The following is a 19,719-nucleotide window of genomic DNA, read 5'->3' on the forward strand; positions in this document are numbered from 1 at the left end:
AAAGGAATCATCCAGCTTCCTGCATTTCTTCTTAAGTTCCTTTCTCAGATGTTGGGCAGCAAAATAGTGACGGCATCTGAGGAGTGTAGCTGTTTTTAGCAATGTGGCTTAAGAAAGGAGTTAACATGGCCTTAATGAATAACCACAGGTTAACCCTTATCATCAATCTCAGAATGGGAATTTCCTTCTTCTCTTTTCATTTTGGTAAATGCAGAGATAAGGAGCATACAGAACATATCCTCACTGTCAAATGTTTGGCCCCAGCATCCTGGGAAAATGCAGAGTATTAAGTATCTCATCCTGTTACTCAGATTTCAAAGTATGGCATCCTCTGTATCCCATTCATTTTCTCAATATTCTTAGAAAGCAAGAAAGGGATAACTAGACTCATCTTAGAGATGAAAAAACTGAGACTTTGAGATGACAACTGAAGCCTAAAAGTCTCATGTCAAATAAGTAACAGAGGCCAGGAGTGGTGGTTCATGCCTGTAATCTCAGCACTTTGGGAGGCTGAGGCAGGTGGATCACTTGAGGCCAGGAGTTCGAGACCAGCCTAGCCAAAATGGTGAAATCCCACCTTTACTAAAAATACAAAAATTAGCTGGGCATGGTGGCGGATGCCTGTAGTCCCAGCTATTTGGGAGGCTGAGGCAGGAGACTCACTTGAACCTGGGAGGCAGAGGTTGCAGTGAGCCAAGATTGCACCACTGCACTCCAGCCTGGGTGACAGAATGAGACCCTGTCTCAAACAACAACAACAACAACAAAACAGAACTACATAGAAGGGACTACCTTGTGGTCAGCTGGTTTGGACTCCATTTAGAAGTCAGCATGGCATGAGTGTCCCCATAATATGCAAACACTTCAAAAAACCCAACATGCTGAACTCCAAGATGTCATAGACCAGCTCATTTCTACTTTCAATAAGTAAACTTTTGTCTTAGGCTGAGAGAAGCCCAGCCTATAAAGCAAACTACGGCAGCACCTATCTACTAGGGAGCACTATCACATGGCCATCAGACTCCCCCGTGGAGCCTGCACCCCAGGAGAAAGTCAAAGATGGAAAATCCAAGTAGCTTCTGAGGCAGAACCAGTAATTCGCCAAGTGTTGAGCTTGCAGCATTGAGGTTGCTTACAACTATTCAATTGGAAAAAAGTCAGACTCATCAGGCTGGAATCTGATTAGTTTCCCTTAGCTGGAGCTTGAATACTCCAGGGGGATCAGTCCAAAACAAAGCCGGCAGAGGAAGCAGCCAGAAGTGTCCAGGTGCAATGGGCCATCTCTGGCTCAGGTGAGATGAGCCTCGGGACCTATTTAGAAGAAGAGGTTGGGTTGGGATAGAACTGAGATAGCAGCTTGGCACACTGGCCCACAGAGTACCTATGACAGCTGTCTAGTAGCCAAGATTGAGAATATTAGAAGACCCACTTCAGCAGTGTATGAAATCAAAGCCCAAATTTTAAACTCCGCACTCCTTGACACAGCATTTGAGGCCCATCTGGTCTCCATCTTGCCTCATCTCCTATTATGTCCCTCCCTGTACTTTAAGTTTGGGCCCTATCAGTCCAGCATCCTTTCCTTGCATACAACCTACACTCTTATGCCTCTCTATCTTGCCTTACATATTTGTTTTTGTAGATCCCTTCCCAATCTTTTCTAAAAATATTGTCTTTGGGAGGCTGAGGCAGGAGGATCACTTGAGCCCAGGAGATGTCTGTCCCTGGGCAACATAGGGACACCCCATCTCTACAAAAAATTTAAAAATTAGCTGGGCATGAGGATGCATGCCTAAAGTCTCAGCTACTCTGGAGGCAGAGGTGAGAGGACCTCTTGAGCCCAGCAGTCAAGGCTGCAATGAGCTATGATCATGTCACTGCACTCTAGCCTGCGTGACAGAGTAAGACTCCTCTCAAAAAAAAAAAAAAAAGTAAGAAAGAAAAAGAAAAAGAAAGAAAAATATATATGTATATATGTTGCCAGAATACACATATCATGCAATTTGTCATCCTAACCATTTTTCAGTGTCCAATTCAGTAGTCTTAAGGACATTCACATTGATATGCAACTGATCCCCAGAATGCTTTTCATTTTGCAAAACTGAAACTCTTTAGTCATTAAACAACCCCCTCCTCCCTCTCCCCCCAGCTCCTGGCAACAACCATTCTGCCTTCTCTCTATGAATTTGACTCCTCTAGGTATCCTGCCTAAGTGGAATGGTACAGTACCTGTCTTTTTGTGACTGGCTTATTTCACTTAGCATAATGTCCTCAAGTTCCATCCACGTGGTAGCATGGGCCAGAATTTCCTTCCTCTTTAAAGCTGAATAATCTTCCACTGTGTGGATATACCACGTTGTGTTTATGCATTCCCATCTTTTTTGCCCTCTCAAAATCTGACTCTATCTTCAAAGCTTAAAACCCAGGATATGTACTCTATGGAGCTTTCCTCAAGACCCTCCGTTACAAGCTAGTCATGTACAAAGATCTTTTGAGCATCTGTTCCGTGCCACGTGACAGGGACACAAGGATAAGTAGCCACAGTCTCTCCTGCACGGTCCCTCCAAGCCCAGCTTACTGAGCACACTGCAGGTGACTTGGTGACAGCCCTGACTGTCCATGTTCATGACACACTGTGCTGCCACGAGGTCTACTTAATGGTTTCTGTATTAGTCATCTCATTTGTAAGCTCTTGAGGACCTGGGCCACATCTGATCTCAGTATCCCCAGTGCGCAGCACAGTATATTGAACATAGAGAATGCTCAATAAATATTTGTTAAAATAGAATTAAATTTGCATTCCTTGGAATGTAGAGCTTCTTGACTTCTAAGTGACTGGCCAGTTGACATAATAAGCTGGAAGTCAGTACCCACTTATTGCCAGAGCTGTTACCTGGTTCTTGTCCAGGGCCTCAGGTTTTGATTCCAAGCCCTCACCAGTGGAGTGGGGGACTTTATAAAAGAATTTCACTTTAGCCTACTGAAGTCAGCAGAGGGAGAAGTGGAGGTTCAATTTGCCCTATTACAGCTAATAATAATAGCTCAGACATTTCGTGCTCTTTCCATGTACCAGACTTCCCAAGTGCTTTCCATAAATTGAGTCCTCACAACAAGCCTAAGAGATAGGTTTTTAGCTAGGATAAATAAATGTCGACTACTATCCCTATTTCGCAAATGATACAACTGAGGCCCAGAGAGGCTATACACCTTACCCGCTGAATACAGAGGAAATTAAGTCATATGGTCAGAATGCAAATGCAGCTGGGCAAACTCCCAGTCCTATGCTATTCTCCTGGACTTCCTGTGGCAAGATTTGACAGAGATTACATTTAGCAGAACTCATTGGAGAATCTCTTTAAAACATTAAAAGGGGGCCTGACCAGGGCTCTCTGACGTCAGGGATCTATTTTCTGTTTTGGTTCTCGTTGTGATTCTTGCAGCCCATCTGGATTCCGAATTTCCTTAGGTCCAAAGGATGTCAACTGGATTAAAGAGAAATATCAAGAACTAAGAACTTTTCTTGACAGAGAGGTGTGAGGTACGGGTGGTGGAGAGGAGAAAATGAAAAGAAACAGAGAGAAAATGGGTTCAGTTGCCACTTATAATAACCTAGACTCAATCTTGCGCTTTAGTGATAAGATCTTAGGAGCAATTTGTGAGGAGGGTTTGAGCAGCATACTGGTTGGATCGGGAGCATGAAGTCATTCTCTCTCTTCCCACTAAGTCTGAACTCTGAATTAATTTCTCCTGCATGTTTAGCTAGCACCCAGCAAGTGATGCCAACGCAAAAGCGGCCACTTGATCAGGAGTATTGATGGGGAGAAGAGAAAGAAAACATCAAAAGCACTCCGGCTGAACTGAAGGTATGGGGTGACAGCAGATCCCAGGGAAAGCTGGCAGCATTGTTCAGGAGGCCACAGGAGTCAGAGGCCTGGGATCCATCCTCAATCTTCCCCTAACCACACAAGTAACTCAATCTCTGGATCTCAGAAAAATTCAAGCTGGAATTAGTACCCCCATGATGTCTTCCAGCTATAATGTTCTATGATTCCATAGCCTAGCCAATTATCTACAGGAGTATCTCGTCTGCATAAAAAATGGAACTGTTCTCCTAAGAATGATTTCCTGCCCCAGAAGAGTGATTCAGCGATTAATGACAGGGTCCCTGATTCCCTCCCTAAGTATCTAAGACTTAAGTGAAGGGACCAAGGGAAGACTTCACAGGATCCGAAAACAGCAACTTGTGTAGATCAGCCGGGAGAGGAGCTGGGAGTACAGTCATAACAAATATAGGATAGAGGGCTCTGGCAGTATTCAGAGTAATTACTATTTATTGAGCATTTACTAGGTACCTCACACCATTCTAAATGCTTAAGCACAAACTCTTTTAAGCTTCAAAGGACTCTCATATATATTCAATCTATAGGTGAGAAAACTGAGGTTTCAAAAGGCTGAATAAGTCACAACCTCCCTATGGCCACACAGCTAGTAGGACTGGAGGTACTGGGGTGTGAGCCTAGATCAGGGCCCACCCTCATAACCTTTTTTTTTTTTTTTTTTTTTTGAGACGGAGTCTCGCTCTGTCGCCCAGGCTGGAGTGCAGTGGTGCGATCTCAGCTCACTGCAAGCTCCGCCTCCCAGATTCACGCCACTCTCCTGCCTCAGCCTCCTGAGTAGCTGGGACTACAAGCGCCCGCCACCACACCCGGCTAATTTTTTGTATTTTTAGTAGAGACGGGTTTCACGGTGTTAGCCAGGATGGTCTCCATCTCCTGACCTCATGATCTGCCCACCTCGCCCTCCCAAAGTGCTGGGATTACAGTAAACTCTTCTTTTACTGTCACAACAGACTAGGATTTAATACCGGAAAGATGACCCTGGATGCTGTTGGCAGTGAAAGGTGGCTATGGAAATGTCCAGGCACAATAATAACAGCATGGAGAATGAGATGCACAAAGGCCCCACATTCCTGCTGCCCCAGCAGACAAAGCTGCTGAATGCAGGGGAGTCCCTCATGCTCCCTTCCTCTCTGTGTGTCCTAAGGGCCATTATCTAAGCCCATCTTCTGCACAGCTGGCTCCAAATGAAACACAATTCAGGTGTTCAAAAAATGATAGTATAATTTTTTGGTTGGAAAGCAGAGCCTGAAACTGGTAAGGAGGCTTCCTACAGCTTCTGAAGCCTCAGTCATAGATAGTTGGCAGCGTTTTCTGGTTTATGGTGAAGGGCATGGAGGGAGGGTTAGCTTCTGGCTGAAGTGTACATGGGGCTTTTGATGAGGATGAACAGTGGTTAGGGTCCTGCCTCCCTGCATCGTTCTATCTCTATACGCCTCAGATACCAGGAGAGTATTCCCCACCCCTTCTCACTGCTGTGATCTGTTCAACGCACATTCATTCATAAGCTCAGACAGGCGCTGTGTGCGTCGTTGCTGGTTGCCATGGCAGAGACAGAGGGTGGGTCTCTGCCCTCCAGGAGTACCAAGTGTCCAGCACAAAAGAAAAAAGAGTTCCACCTGAGCGATGATACCTGACTGAAGGACTAGGGAGATGTTAGGCCTGCCTAACAGCATGCTACAAGAGAAAAGAAGGATCTCCAGTTAAGGAACTGTCAAATGTTTCTCAAATGCACGCTGTCCTCTCCAAGACACTTCTCCATGATGTCTGGTCCAGACTTTTATCATCTCTTGCCCAGACTACTGTAAGGGCTTCCTAACCCATCAAGCCTACCCTCCTCACAGCCACCAGAATTAGCTACTTAAAACTCCAGTCTGACCAGATCATCTCCAGCCCCGCCTCGCTCCTGGGCACACAGAACATCTTCACCTCCAACTTCATACTGCTTTTTTCTGAACCTTGCGCTTTTGTTCATGAACTGCCCTCAGGCCCCCTGCCTTTTGCATGATTAATTCTAATCTCAATTATAGTCTCAGCTCAGGTGTCACCTAGGATGCCTTACTTGATTATAAACAGGACAAACACAGGAGGAGCCCCTTCCCTCCCTCCTTGCCCAGAGTGAGAGTTCTGTGCCCTCATAACATTCTCGCCAGAAACAGCTCTGTGAGGCCACCTATTTGTATTGTGATGATCTGCTTCCAGGCTCACATCTTCAGCTCTTTGAGGACAGGGACTGTGTGACCTCTGAACCTAACCCAGGACCCAGCACTGACTTAAGAGGAGTGAGAAGGCTCTGGTGAAGATAGAACCACCAATAGACCATAGGAGACGAGGGGTTCTGTCCCAGCTGGATCCCATCCGCATACCCTAACCCCATGCCTCAATTTCCTCCAGCAGAAAGCGTGGGGGAGGGGTGAGGAGGAGCAGTAGGAATCGAAGTGACTCGGAGGAAGCGGCTTCCATTCATTAGCATTTGTAAAGGGCTCTGAGCGCTGCAGATGGAAGCTGCTCCGCCAGGCAGCTTGTTAGGACTAAAAATAGAGTTGTGTAGCACCTTCTCGGCAGAACTCAGGAAAGGGCGGAAGGGGTGAGAAAATAGGTAGCCAGAGGTGGAAGTAGGTGACCAAGTCATAGCGGGTAGTATGCACCACAGTAAACCACCACGGGGGCCGCTGGGCACCGCCAAGCGCCAGGCTGGTGAGCTGACCCGCAGCGCGCACCATCTGTGTGGGAAGGTCGGGGCAGGGGACCCAGGGCGGGATGGCGGTGCCGGACCCCGATGAGGCCCCTTCACGGCCACCAGGGGGCAGGGGTGCGCGGCGGGAAGCAAGAGGGGCAGGTGTGACCGCGAGAGAGGGAGGCAGGCGGCGGGGCCAAGGGGTAGGTCACCAGGCGGGGACCTGCGGGGCCAGACGCAGAGCCCTGGATGCGGGGTGGGGGTAGACAGAAGGGCTGGGGCGGCCCGGGGAAGAACCAGTGCTGGACGGGGCTGGGGGCCCACGTTCTCCTGTGACTCAGGCCTGACTCAATGCCATTTCTGAAACAGCCTGGGGGGCGGCGGGAGGGGGAGGGAAGGTGTTTTTGCGAAAATGACAAAACAACTCCTTGCTCAGGGCAGCCCGGGAAGAGCGGCGGGCGGATGGGAATCACCCCGGGTCCCCCTGCGGCGTCTCCCGCTGCCCACCCACGGGCGGTGACGGTGACGGTGGCGGTGGCGGCGGCGGCGGCGGGACCCCGGGCCTGGCTGCGCGCTCCACCTGCACCTCCCGGGCGCTGGGCGGGGGCCGCACTTTCCCAGCCGCGAGGTGGAGCGCGCCACCGCCCCCCGGCCGCGGCGAGAAGGAGCCTCGGGGAAGAGCTAAAAAAGGCAAGGCGCTGCTGCCGGTGCCGGTGCCGCAGCCGCCGGGGAAGGAATTCCCTCCGCCCGGGCGCACGCGGCCCCCCGCCCCCGCCCCATCCTGCTCAGAAAAGCCTCGGATGCTGCCCGGGAGGAGGAGGCAAAGGAAGACTCCGTTCCAGCCACCTCCCGCCGCCCGGATCCCAGAGGAAAGGGGAGAGGAATCTCCCCACCGGATCTGGTGGGCGGAAGATGGGCCACGCGGGAAGGAGATCGGCGGCCACTCCCGGGGGCGCGAGCGGCGGCGTCTAGAGGGCCCCCCACCCCGGGCTCGAACTCCCGCCAAGACTGAGCACAGGGCCCACCCCGGCTGTCCCAGCTCGGGCGCCCCAAGCCCACAGCTCCCACTCAGGACACGCGCCTCGAGGTGTGGCCCGGCGCCCGGCAGTGCTGCCCGGAGAGCGCGCTGCTCCCAGCCAGCCGCGCCTGCGCTGCGCCCACTCTTCTCTCCCAAACCCAGGGCGTCATCGGCTCCAGGCCTGTCCCCTTTCAGAGCCAGAGACGAGCCCCAAGAAATCAGGAAATAACTTCACTTGCCAAATTTTAGTTTTCAGAGCAGGTCCACGACATCGTCTTGCTTGTCTCACAGTCACCCTGGCGTCTCCATTTGACAAATGAAGAAATGGGAGCCTAAGAAAACTTAATTATTAGCCTGCGTTAGCTAATATATGTAAGACACAAGGCCACGCAGGCCAGTCTTGGGTCCTGTGGTTCAGAAACTTTCATCTGGTCCTTTTCGCTATCATTCTCCGGGGTCTTTTCAAGCATTTAACATTTTGGGGATGCCTGTTATGTACCCAGCAAGACGCTGAGGACAGAGAGATGAACAACAGCCACCCTCTGACCTCAAGGAACTCACAGTCCGGTGAGAAAGAGAGAAAACAAAATTACAGATTAAAATATGCCGTAAACCACACTGTTCTAAACACGGAAACAGATTCAGTAACTTGCCTAGGTCTCAGTATTGTAGTGGTGCCACCAGGATTTGAACCCAGACAGTCTGACTCCAGAGGCCACCCACACATAACCACTATACTAAACTGCCTCTTTTGTGCTTAACTATATAGCCTTAAGGGGGGGGCGGGGTGGGGGGGAAGCAAATCACAAAACAGTATGTACAGTATGCTCCCAATTAAAATACATATAAACACACAGAAAAAAAACAGAATATATGTCAAAATGATGAGTGATTTTTGTTTTTTTAATAAGCGCCATATTTTTCTTCACAGAACATAAATTTTATAATAAGAAAAAAAGCAATAAATGTTATTAAAATACAGCTTGAATGCAAAGCTTCCAAAAGATGGTGATGTGTAAGTTTGCCCTAGTGGAAGTGGAGGAGCTAGTCCGGCTAGGAGATGGGGAAGGGGACCCCAGGAAGGAGAACTTTGTACCCCAGCTGTGCAAAGGAACGGCAGGAGCATAGACGTGGGCTGAAGAAATTGCAAGTAAATCTGTGTGATAGGAATGAAGAGGGGAAAGGGTGCAGGAGATGAGGCCTCAAATCACATTTCTGGGGAAGCCCCTTGGATAGAGAATTCCAGACCCCTAACATTATCCTAAAATCTGCCCTTTCCCTTGAGGACCTCACATCTTCAGCTCTTTGAGGACAGGGACTCTGTGACCTCTGAACCTAACCCAGGACCCACCACTGACTTAAGAGGAGTGAGAAGGCTCTGGTGAAGATAGAACCACCAATAGACCATAGGAGACGAGGGGTTCTGTCCCAGCTAAGAGAGCCATCCCAGAGTGGGCTGAGATTCCTGAAAGTTATTATTGTGTTATAAATCTTTTTCTATCTTTGGAAGTGAAAAAGCTGGATATAGGACATTAGACTCCGTCAACATATTTGGGTGAGAAGGTGCCAAAGTGCTGGGTGGAGATCATCGAGGATGGGCTGTTACCATGCACGTTTTCATTAATCGGGCCCGCTTCATAATTCAGTTTTACTCTTGCTCAGATCCGAGCCTACAAAGACGTCCTGTCAATAACCCCCCAGCCCTTGTGCCCTTCTGCCCATCTCATGGAGGTGTCCTTAGCACACTAGCTTATTAAAAGCACTAGATTTTCACGTTGTGGAAGGGAGGTCTTGTCCTCCATACCCGGCCCAGGTTCTCAAAGTGCACTGGGTTCCCCCTTTCCATGCTGGGGAACCCTGGACAAAGGCCAGTTCACTGCCCTTCCCCCTCCTGGCTCCAGCCTTCTTGGAAACAAGCCCGACCCCTCCTCCAACCCCACCCCAAGAGTTGCAGCATTCAGTGCACAGAATGCAGACTAGCAGCTTCTCCGCAGATTCTGAGTTCCAAGCTGGAAATAGAGGGGCCTTTGCTCACGTCATTGCATGAAATTCACCATCTGCCACTTCAACAAGAGAGACTCAGGGATGTTGAATGTGAAAACTCGGCTCTTGCTTGGGCAGTTGACTGGATTTCAGGGTGAGGACCACATCTGGCACATTAACCCTGGGACCTGGGTTACCAGTATTAGAGATTTGGCCTGATACTGGTCCAATAGGTGATGAACCCATAGTTACAGATCTTTTAAACAGCCACCTCTGTGTATGCACAGACCATAGGCAATAGGATCTAGCCCAGCCCAGCTGGCAGGGGTCCAGGGTAGATTTGGCTGCTTTGATAAGTAGCTGTGGACAGAGTTGAAGCCACTGCCCCAGACGTTGGGGGTTGGGTCCCCCTAGGTTTAGCTGCCTTGTGGGTAGAGAGGGAAGACAGACAGACCATGAGGAGCCATTGTGAGCATCTTTGCAGGTCAGAAATGTCTATGCTCTTGCTGCTGGAGAAGGGAAAACACCCCCCCGGTTTTCTCTTCTTACAGCTTTTTAGTAGTGAGCAGTCAAGGTGTTTGGGGATTTGTCTTTGTGATTGTCTCTTTAGTGTGATTTTTGGTAGCCTGGATTTGTTCGCCTGCTTTCAAGCCTCCAGGGAGTCTCAGAAAAGCTGCTTTCCTCTGGGTGTGCCCGGCATGTGTGCTGTCTGCCTGCATTCTCTCCAACTCCCCAGTAAGTCCTGGGTAGAGGTAGGAGTGGGAGGAATTGGGTTTTATTTTTCCTTTTTATTCCCCACAGAACTCAGCCCAATTTCATATACACAAACAACCCTGAACTCTAAACCCATCTGCCCAACATCTGTGTGCCTGACCTCTCCAGCAGGATGTCAAACATCGTAAACAAAACATGTCCCCTGACCCCTAAACCTGCTCCTATCCATCTCAACTAATGGCAACTCCATCCTTCCAGTGGCTCAGGTCAAAAATTTTGGTGTCATCTAGGATTCCTCTTTATCTCACCCCCATATCGAATCTAGCAGGAAATGCTGTTGGCTCAACATCTGACCACGTCTTACCGACTTCACCTCCTCTGTCATCTCCTACCTGGATTATTACACTAGCCTCCTTCCTTCCATCTGGGCATCCTGGGCAGACTGTTTTCAACATGGTGGCCAGAGAAGTCGTGTTCAAACCTAAGTGAGGTCATCTGGCTCCTCTACTCAAATCCTTCCCATGGCTCCCCATCTCTCTCTTAGCAAAAGCCACCAGACCCTACAGGATCTGCAGATACCACCCCAAAATCACCCTACATCTTTCTCCTCCATGCTACTCATTCCAGCCACACTGGCCTCCTTGCAGTTCCTTAAACAAACCAGGCACTCCCCTGCCTCATGGCCTTTGTACTGGCTGGCCCCTCTGCCTTCTTTCTCTGCCTTCTTGGCTCCATCTTCGTCCTCTTTGCTTAAATATCCCTTTCACAGTGAAGTCCACTCTGCCATCCTATTTATGTTGTAAATGTCCCCTGTGCCAGTGCCTCTCGTCTCCCTTGTTCTGCTCTTACACTGGACTGGGTTCCAGATCGCTGTACAGTATACTTGTGTATGTTTTTCCCTATATATATCTATGTTTGTTTATTTATTTTTGTGTATGTCTCCCCTACCAGAAAGTAGCTCCACAAGACTTGGGGCTTTGTCTCTTTCCTTCACAGATGCGTCCTCAGGACTTAGTGCCGGGCACAGTGCAAGTGTTTAAAGAATAAACACATGTGGGTTCAAAGTGAAAGGTGGTCACAGGCTCATGGACTTTCCCCAGGAAGCCACGCTCTGCCATAGCTGCTCTTGTTTTGGGCACCTCTTTCATAAGGAGCTGTGAATCTGCTGGACACACAGGAAGAGGGAACAAAATTGAAGGAGGCCACAGACTGGGAGAAAATACCCATGGAAAAAGACATACTTGATAATGGACTGGGATCCAAAACATATAAAGAACTCTGAAAACACAACCATAGGAAAATGAATAACCCAATTAAAAAATGAGCAAAAGATCTGAACAGACACCTCACCAAAGAAAATATACACGTCCCAAAGAAGCATATGAAAAGGTGCTCATGATATGTCACTAGTGAATTGCAAATTAAAACAATGACATACCACTACACATCTATTGGAATGGCCCAAATCCAGAACACTGACAACATCAAATGCTGATGAGGATGTGGAGCCCTAGGAACTCTCATTCATTGCTGGTGGGAATGCAAGATGAGACATCTGCCTTCAGTGACAGTTTGGCAGTTTCTCACAAAACTAAGCATACTCTTAGCATACAATCCAGCAGTTATGCTCCTTGATATTTACCTAAAGGACTTGAAAACTTAGATTTCAAGACACAAAACCTGCACCAGCCAGCCTGGAACAAATCCAGGCTTCACACAAAAACCTGCACACAGATGTTTATTCATAATTGCTAAAACTTGGAAGCAACCAAAATGTCAATGAATGGTTAAATGCACCATGGCACATCCATGCAACGAAATATTATTCAGCACTGAAAAGCAATGAGCTATCAAGCCATGAAAAGACACAGAGGAATCTTAAATGCATACTATTAAGTGAAAGAAGCCAATTTAAAAAGATTACATGCAGTAGGATCCTAACTATACAACATTCTCAAAAAGGCAAAACTATGGAGATACTAAAAGATCAGCAGTCGCCAGGGGTCAAGAGTGAGGGAGGGGATGACTAGGTGGAGCATAGAGGATTTTTAGACAGTGAAATTGCTCTGTATGATATTACAATGGTGGAAACTTGTCATTATACATTTATCTAAACCCATAGAATGTACAACACCAAGAGCGTAACCTAATGTAAAGTATGGGCGTTGGGTGAGAATGACATGTCAATGTAGGTTCCTCAAATGTAACAAATGCACCCCTCTGGTGGGGAATGTTGATAGTGAGTGGTGGGGAGAGGGGGGATGGGAGGAGTCAGGGGTATATGTGGGAACTTTCTGTAGCTTCTGCTCAGTTTTGCTGGGGACCAAAAACTGCTCTAAAAAGTAAAGTCTATTGAGAAAAAGTTGAATGGGCCACAGGTCTTTTCAAACAGTAGATCTGCAGGCTTTAAATGGCTACTTCTCACCTATCCAGAGAAGCCCTTGGGTCCTCTGCCAGAGAAGGGATTTTGTTTTGGAACAACCCTCATCTCAAGATTCTCAGGATCAAAGATGGCCGTAGATGAAGGTGGAAAGGGAACGTTCTGGAGGAGCCTCTGCAGATGCACTTGGACTTGTTTCTTTACTGCTCAACCCAGGAAAATAAAAGAAAGACTTCCTATTGCTACCCCTGACCCCCAATCCCAAAGTCGGGTGAAGCAGGATCCTTTAATCCACTGAAATGCTGCTGGGCCCTGGGTGTGAGGGGTCGGGGGTGGGTGGAAAGAGAAGCAGGAAGAGCTGGGATAGGTGACCCCAGAAAGCAGGAGCAAGAGTCCAGCCTCTGTCTAGAAGCCAACATCAAACAACCTACTGGTTTTTCTCTGACAGCAGTTCTGTCCTAAGGACAGTTCCCCGCTAGGCTTGGGCCCACATTTTGCACCCCCATCACTGTTGTGGGAAATGTAGTTTCATTTCTGCCCATGGGCACTAAAGGACCTAGGAAGACTTCTCTGGAATAGTAATAGTCACTACAGATTTAGCTCCTCGTCCTGTACTAAGTAATTTACATCTATTATCATAATTAGTCCCCATAACATTTATTTTTATTTTTATTTAAATAGGTTTTGGGGTACAGGTGGTTTTTGGTTACATGGTTAAGTTCCTTAGTAGTGATTTCTGGGATTTTTTTTTTTTTTTTTTTTTTTTTTGAGACCGAGTCTCACTCTGTTGCCGGGCTGGAGTGCAGTGGTATGATCTTGGCTCACTGCAACCTCCAACTCCCTGATTCAAGCTCTTCTCCTGCCTCAGCCTCCTAAGTAGCTGGGATTACAGGCACGTGCCACCATGCCCAGCTAATTTTTGTATTTTTAGTACGGATGGGTTTCACTATGTTGGCCAGGATGGTGTTGATCTCCTGACCTCCTGATCTGCCCACCTCGGCCTCCCAAAGGGCTGGAATTACAGGTGTGAGCCACCGCGCCCAGCCTGATTTCTAGGATTTTAGTGCACCTGTCACCCAAGTAGTGTATGCGGTACCCAGTATGTAGTCTTTTATCCTGCACTCCCAACCTCCCCCGGCAAGTCCCCAAAATCCATTATATCACTCTTATGCCTTTGCATCCTCATAGTTTAGCTCCCACTTATAAGTGAAAACATATGATATTTGGTTTTCCATTCCTGAGTTATTTCACTTAGAATAATGGCCTTTAGCTCCATCCAAGTTGCTGTGAAAGACATTATTTCATTCCTTTTCATGGCTGGGTAGTATCCTATGCTATATATACACCATATTTTCTTTAGCTGCTCATTGGCCTATAACATTCTTATGATATAAGCATGATATATATATATGAAATCAAGTAGCTTAAGTCAACACAGCTAGAAAATGGTGGAGTCAGGATTTGGACCTGGGTCTTTTTAACTCTATCATCTACTGTCAGTAGAGTTAAGTCATGTGTGTACTGCACAGTGGCCCTCAGGCAAGAGGGTGACTAAAATCCAGACCCTGTCCCTGTTGCCAAGCCATGCCTCCTGGCCTAGGGATGAATCAGGCCAAGAGACAGGACCCTTTTTTGCAGTTTGCACGAAGGTGATGAGGATGCTGGCTGCAGCCCTGTGCAGTGGAACCTGCTCTCTGGGACCTGCCAGGGCCATGTGTGCCTTTTCTGTTAGGACAGGGGAAAGGGAAAGAAAATGAAAGTCTTTTGTTCAGTACCTGGAAAAATGAAGAGGCAGAAAAGTATTGTTTCCGATACTTTAAATGATGAAGTCACTGCCTTCAATGGTGTTAAGTCTTCCTGACGGTTTACTCTTAGCTACTTTGATTTTCTAGGTAAAACTGGTTTAAAAATTTTTTTTTTTTTTTTTTTTTTTTTTTTTTTTTTTTTTTCGAGACGGAGTCTCGCTCTGTCGCCCAGGCTGGAGTACAGTGGCGCGATCTGGGCTCACTGCAACCTCTGCCTCCTGGGTTCAAGTGATTCTCCTGCCTCAGCCTACTGAGTAGGTGGGACTACAGGCATGCGCCACCACGCCTAGCTAATTTTTGTATTTTTAGTAGAGACAGGGTTTCTCCATATTGGCCAGGCTGGTCTCGAACTCCTGACGTCAGGTGATCCGCCCGCCTGGGCCTCCCAAAGTGCTGGGATCACAGGTATGAGCCACCACGCCCAGCCTAAATTTTGATTCCTGACTTCTAGGGTCTTTTTACTGGATTAGGGAAGATTAGACATAGAAAGGGGAAGATTCTTATAGGCAAAGTTAAATTACAGCCTAAACTGAGTAAATTCTCATCAAAATCATTCTTCCCTGGGTGAGTATAAAGAGAAAGGGGCTGGAGAATCTCCCGAAGCTGGTACAGTTATTGGCGAGACTGCACCTGCATTGGTCTTTTTAAACCCATTAGAGTCTTAGTTATATATTTCTTCTTTCTCTTCATTGTCAGCCATGAAGGAAAGGATGCAATGAAAAGATGTCTTAGGAGACAATTTTATATTTTTCCATTCAAGTTAAGTTCACCAACATAGCATTTAAAGTAACCATGCTGGCCAGGCACAGTGGCTCATGCCTATAACCCCAGCACTTTGGGAGCGCAAGGCAAGGAGGATTGCTTGAAGCCAGGAGACTAGCCTGGGCAACATACTGAGATACTATCTGTATGAAAAAGTAAAAAAAAAAAAAATTAGCTGGGCTTAGTGGCACAGGCTTGTAGTCCCAGCTCCTCAGTGGGGCTGAGGTGGGAGGATCGCTTAAGCCCAGGTGTTCAAGCCTGCAGTGAGCCGTGATTGTGCCACTGCACTCCAGCCTGGGCAACGGAGTGAGACTGTGTCTCAAAAATAAACAAACAATCGAACAAAGTAACCCTGTGAATAGAGCTGTAGATTAAACATACTATACTCAGTGTAACATCATCACGGCCTGCTTGAGAAATTAATGTTGTCTTTAACATACTGATACTCAGTTTTATTCCTGGGGAGATTACTTGCAGCTTGATGGGTACATGTGGAATGTTGATCGGGAGGTTGCGGGGAGTCCCTGATCTTGACCTTGGGGGTGTTAGGGGAGATTTAAGAGTTCCCCCAGTGTGTGAACTTCAGAATTTGTTGGATTGGGGTCCCTCCCTGTTCCTCTAGCTTCCCTCAGCTAGCTGGTTACCACATTTGTCCCTAGCTCTAGGGGCAGTCAGTTTGCTAAGCAAATGGAGGTGAAAAGCCAAACCCAGCAAAAAATTCCAGGTCTTGACATCTTGGTCTTCCTAACTAGCTGTGTGTGTGTGGAGCCCATCCCGCAGCTGAGGCCTTGGGGAAAGTGTGCAGGCCACCAGAACACAGATGCCAGAAGCCCTGACTTGTGCAGCTCAAAAGCCTGAGGAACTTCAGTTAAAAGAAAATAAGGTTAGAATAGTAGAAAGGGAAAGAAGTAGAAAGCCCCTTTTTAGGTACCTGGGAAAATGAAGAGGAAAAAAAATTATTATTTCAATTACTATGAAAATGTATTTTATTAGAAGATGGGGATTCATCATTGACACTCAAAAGCCCGAAAAGCAATATCCCACACTATAATACCCCTGTCTCCATGCAGGGAGAATGAGTTATTAAATTGGAAGATGAGTGTTTTGCAGTTCAGTTAACTGCATCTGTTAAAAAGAAATAGTTATAAACTTGCTGTGGGTCCTCAAACCCTCCCCACTAAAGCTGTCTCTTGCCAGCCCCCAACCCTCTGTATCTTCAAGCATTTTGACACGACCCCCCTTTCACATTTCCATGGCGTATGAAAATTCAGGAGTAAGAAAGAAAAAAACTCAGCGAATTAAATGCAAACCAGAGGTTTTTATTATTATTTTAAAAAACCAGTTGCATATAGTTCAATTGTAGCAAAGTGCGACAATGTAAATGCAGTGCATTCTTATGTATAACAGCTTTTCCTCCGCTCCTATGGCAGCCTCAATAACGCAGCGCTTCTGTTCTGCATGAATAAATATGTATAAAATGTAACGCTGCAAAGAAATAAAATCTGATAACTGAAAGATACCATTTCTTAGATTCCGGGAGCAACATGAGGCATCAGCTTTTCTGATTCTTTGGTATTTATGTGAGGAGCCATTGAAATGATAATTTGGAATTTATTATTTTTTTTCAGGGGCAAGTAATTTCCAGGTGTCCATTGGGGCTTTAAGAAATGGAGGTTCTGGTGGTCTACCTGCCCATCTTGTTTTCTGGGTGGAGTCTGTGGCTTCTCTGCTTCTCCATTCAGCCCATATACTCACAGCCTGACCATCCTTTTCCTTCGCCACGTCAGGAGTCAGCCTCGTTAGTGAAATAATGAATTTAGCCCTCGGAGCCAGCTGTGCTTTTTCACCCCCGAGACTCAGGTGCCTGATGAGTTGCAACCTCAACACAATTCCCTGCTCACAAAAAGGGAACTCGCTCCTTCCTCTCTCTAATCTTGAAATCACATAGGATAGTATTTTAGTAAGAATGTATATGTGAGCCCCTTTTGTTTTCTTTTTCCCCTTCTTTAACTTTTATGTTAGGTTCAGGGGTGCATGTGAAGGTTTGTTACATAGGTAAACTCGTGTCATGGGAGTTTGTTGTGCAGATTACTTCATCACCCAGGTATTAAACCCAGTACCCAATTGTTATCTTTTCTGCTCTTCCCCCTCCTCCCACCTTCCCCCTCAAATAGACCCCAGTGTCTGTTGTTCTGAGCCCTCCTCCCCCCCTGTTTTTTTTAATAAAAGAGGAAACTGCTTACAAACTTTGGCACTTCTTGTCTCTAACATGAACACTTGGGAGCTCGCTTCATAGTTAGTCTTGACTTAGTCCCCTGTCGTCTGGAAGGCTGAAGCTGGGAATTATTAGCGTCCACGTTGTCTAGTTCCAGTCCCCAAGGCTTTCACAAACTGGCCCCAGCCTACCCTTCCTGCCTGTCACTCAGCACGTCACCCACCCGCACTGTCCAGAAACCCGGCGAAGTCTCAAGCCGCACTCCTACTTGCACCCTGGCCTTTCCAGATCTTGGTATTGCATTGAGTCTTCCTTCTACCGGCAATGCTCTTTCTAGATTTAGAATTTTTAGCTTCAAGATTCAGCTCAGATGTCACCTGTTCTTTTTTTTTGAGGCATACTCTCACTCTGTCGCCCAGGCTGAAGTGCAGTAGTGTGATCTTGGCTCACTGCAACCTCAGCCTTCTGGGTTCAAGTGATTCTTGTGCTTCAGCAACTGGAGTAGCTGGGATTACAGGTATGCACCACCACACACGACTAATTTTGGTACTTTTAGTAGGAATGAGGTTTCGCCATGTTGCCCAGGCTGGTCTAGAACTCTGGGCCTCAAGTGATTCACCTGCCTCAGCCTCCCAAAGTGCTGGGATTACAGGTGTGAGCCACTGTGCCTGGCTGACAGATGTCACCTGTTTTGCAACCACTTCTTCCCTTATTACCGCAGCTGCTAACACATACCATGCATACAACGGTGGCGTGTCTACTGGCTCTGCCAGCCTCCTCTAGGGCGGAGATCAGATCTCAGCACTTTCTGCATTACCAGTGCATAGGGCCCACGGTAAAATTAACAGCATCCAGTGTGTGCTGAAGGACTGAAAGGACTGAAAGGATGAACCACCCAGAAGAGACAGTATCCAGCGTATTCTTCCAGTGCTCAGGATTTTCTTTTTGGCCTCATTCCAGGAGAGGGTTGGCAGGACAATACTTGGGAGCACTTGAAAAGCAAGAAACTCAGGCGAGAGGTCACCATCCAATGATGAAGTTACTACCAGTGATGACATGTCCTGTCTCTACCTCAACTTGCAGCCCGGGGGCACCTCACAAACGTGCTTCATCAATGACAGTATATGTTTATAGTGCTTGTGTTGTTGTGAAAATAAACAGCACTTGAAGTGTAAAATTAGAAGTAAATAAATGAGTTAGGAATTATTTTCTCCACTGTTTAAACAAAGCTACTTCTCAGGTGGGACATTAGCTTCCTTGGAGCAAAGCCAAAATCTGGCTTGGTTAGCCAGAAAATGTAAACACATTTCTGTTAATGTTTAGGGTAGAAAGGAAAACTCCAAGCTTTGAGGATAACCTCTCCCTTAACTGCTGTGTGAGGCTGGACTAGTTATTCAACCTCTCTGGGCCTTGGACCCTTGTCTTTAAAATGAGGCTAATAGTGCCTCCTTCATTAAGTCTTTGCCAAGACTGAAATGTACATTTCATAGCATGATGCTTGGATCAGAAAAGCACTCCATATATATTAGCTATTTGAATTATGATTTGGGTTTCAGGGAGTTTATTCCACTCTTATAAACATATCAAGTGGACACCAAGTTTTGGTCTTTCCTCCCCTCCTCAAACCAGGCTGTGCTGAATGGGAATCCGCAAACAGCCCTCAGCCTCAGGGATAAGGTGTCCCAGCCATTTCTACTGTATGGGTGGCTCAGAGCCCTTTTTGTCCAGTCTCTCCCTGCCCTCAGTTGTCCGGGTGAGGACAGCTGACTTTGGAATAGAAAGATGATGGGGCTACATGTCCTTATTGTGAATCAAAACCTCGGGTCCATGTTTTGATTCTGAGGTCAGAATCAAACCAACCTGCTGGGTTGGTTGGCAGGTCCTTGGGACTTTCATGCCTTCAAAATGTCAGGTTATTTGCCCTGACTCCAGTAGCCCAGCACGACCCAAGTACTACATTCCTGAGCAGGGCCAGCCAGAGCCAGGAGGCACTGACTTTGTCTCTCCGTAGCCAAACGGCCGGGAAACTAGCTGGGAGGAGAGGAGGTGAGGCCAGCAGCTTGTGAACACATGGGCGGGGCGGGCACGCTGGTGGCAGCGGGGAGGAGGCTCCTGGGCTGGGCTGAGCCCAGCCGCCCTCACCCCAGGGGCCCACCACCCCACCTCCCCCTCTTGTTATGAAACCCACGGGGACAACCACACATGTGGGCAGCCGGGGGCTTTCCTCGAATTGACAACAGCTTCTCACTGTCGCTCGGCAGAACATGAGCTG

General features: G+C 47.4%; 1 protein-coding gene across 4 annotated transcripts in view; it reads right to left on the reverse strand.

The window, feature by feature from the left end:
* PEBP4 (phosphatidylethanolamine binding protein 4) overlaps positions 1–19,719 on the reverse strand; it is a 289,209-nt gene that overhangs the window by 148,713 nt on the left and 120,777 nt on the right. The window lies entirely within an intron of this gene.

Source organism: Nomascus leucogenys, chromosome 8, assembly GCF_006542625.1.
Source record: "Nomascus leucogenys isolate Asia chromosome 8, Asia_NLE_v1, whole genome shotgun sequence".
NCBI classification, from domain to species: Eukaryota; Metazoa; Chordata; class Mammalia; order Primates; family Hylobatidae; genus Nomascus; species Nomascus leucogenys.